This window comes from Polypterus senegalus, chromosome 2 (genome assembly GCF_016835505.1).
Source record: "Polypterus senegalus isolate Bchr_013 chromosome 2, ASM1683550v1, whole genome shotgun sequence".
In the NCBI taxonomy this organism is placed as follows: domain Eukaryota; kingdom Metazoa; phylum Chordata; class Cladistia; order Polypteriformes; family Polypteridae; genus Polypterus; species Polypterus senegalus.
In genome coordinates this window covers 673,476-675,809 of record NC_053155.1, presented here as the reverse complement: position 1 = coordinate 675,809, position 2,334 = coordinate 673,476, and positions in this window count along the sequence as shown.

Below are 2,334 nucleotides of genomic sequence, written 5' to 3'. Positions count from 1 at the left end.
GTTGTCGTCTCTGTGAGGTCTGCGTGTTCTTCTTGTGTCACTCCTGGCCTTCTTCACATATCCCACACGACGTGCATGTTGGGTTAATTGGTGGCTCTGAATTGGCCTTGTGTGTTTGTGGCTGTGACAGCACCTGACTTGCAGTAAGTACAATGTAGTCTGAACTGGATGAAACTGGTTTGACAATGTCGTGTTCAAAATCACTTCAGTGTAAACCCACCACGGCCATGATGGACTCCTGACCCGAGCCAGTCACTCCATGAAGATGATCAGCTGCTGCTCACCGACCACCGAGTCACTGATTGAATTTTATACAAATCAGTAAACTTGTTAAGCAGCCTGAGGACAAGTCAGAGAGGAAAATGTCTGCCATTCTGAAAATGTGACATGGACTCAATGTGTTCTGGAAATGAGCACTCGCTGACTGGGATTTCTTTTTTTTTTATTTTAAGTAACAGGATTCACCATATTGTGTATTTTAACACAGATTATCGACATGCACTGCATATGTAGACTCCCTTGGCAAATTATTTCCCACTTTTTAAATAAGAATTACAGGATAAGTGTAAACTGACAAAAATGATTGTCATCCACCATTCTTTTTTCCACAGAAGAGACTCCTTGCTTTTAATTTCAGACGCATGCAATAAAACAAATGACAATGGCATAAACACAACTATTGGGACCATCACCTAATCTTCTCACTTAATGTTGTGTATCACACTGTTTTCAGGTGATATCTGCCATCAAGCTCTTCCTGCTGCTCTGATGAGACTTCTGCTCCCCTCACTGTCCACTTGGCCCACTCTTCTTGAGGTCTGAGGACTTCCAGCTCTTTCCTTGGATGTTGACTTGGACTCCGTTCAGGGCTCACAGCAGACCATTTCAGAACAGGCCTATGCAATGTCCACCATATCTGGCTGGTATGTTTTGAATGACCTTCACCAGAGACAGAGCTTTGTGATGTTTGCTCCAGAATGCCTTGATGATCTTCTAATTTTATTGTGCCCTGCACTGTTCCAGCTCAGCACCCCATCGCATTAATGAGCCTCTTCCTCCCTGTCTCATGTGTTTTCTTTGTAAAGCTTGTAGGTTTATTTTGTCTTCTGTGGACCCAGAGCTTCTGTGACTTACCATGAAACTTTCAGTTAGTGTCCTCAGTCCACAGGACTGTCACCACCTCTGTGGCTTGTCAACATTTTGTTTTTTTTTATTGCATCTTCCTTTTAGAAGTGTGATCTTCTGCCATGGAGCCCCCTTTCATCCAAACAACAACAGATTGGGTGACTTGAATGAATGATACATGTTTTCTTTTTTAACGTCCAGTGCCTTCACAAACTCTTCAGACTCCTTCAGGTTTCATATTTTTTATGTTACAGCCTTCCAGTAAAATTGTTTAAAATTTATTTTATTTGTCATCAAGAAACACTCAACACCCCTGAATGGAAAACAGGTTTTGAGACATTTTTGGCAATTTTATTAAAAATATAAAATATACAGATCTACATATATATATATATCTACATATATACACATATATATACATATCCACATATATATATATACAGTATACACAAACAGTATATATACATATCTACATATATATACAGTATATATTTATATACACATACATACATACATATATATATATATACACACACATATCTACATATATATACTGTATACAGCAAAATCCCACGCCGCAGCAGCAAGTACTGCTTTAAATTTTTATTAAGAAGAAAAGAAAACTTTTTAAAACTGAGGGAAAATATGCCAATAACTATCTGTTTGTATACCACGTTGTCGGTTCAGCAGTCCAGTTGTAATATGACCAAGCTGTGCACTGAGATTACTTTTGAGAATGCAATGTATAGTTTTGTCCCGGAGGAAAGCAATGTTGCCTCAAATCAATGTAACCTTTTGTAGGGTCTGTCCCTGAGACTTATTAATTGTCATCGCGAAACAGAGCCTTACTGGAAATTTGAGGCATTTGAATTGAAATGGGAGATCAGAGGGTATAACGGTGATGCCAGGAATACATTCAGAGCTCTGCTGTTTTTTTGTGTAGCTGCCTTCACACAGCTTCTCCGCTGCTTTATAAACGAACACCATATAAGGCCGTCCTCTCTCCTCGCTTCATGGTTCTGTACTGTTTTATTGTTCGTTTATTACGATTGTTATAGTTATTGTGTAGCTATCTGAGACTTACTTTACTGTTCAGGTACCCATTTCCTTTATTTAATCCACGGCTTGTACACTATTTTTTGTTCGTTTATTACGATTATAGATATTTATTGATTCCCTTCTTTAGCTGACTGCCTGCTCATATAAGGC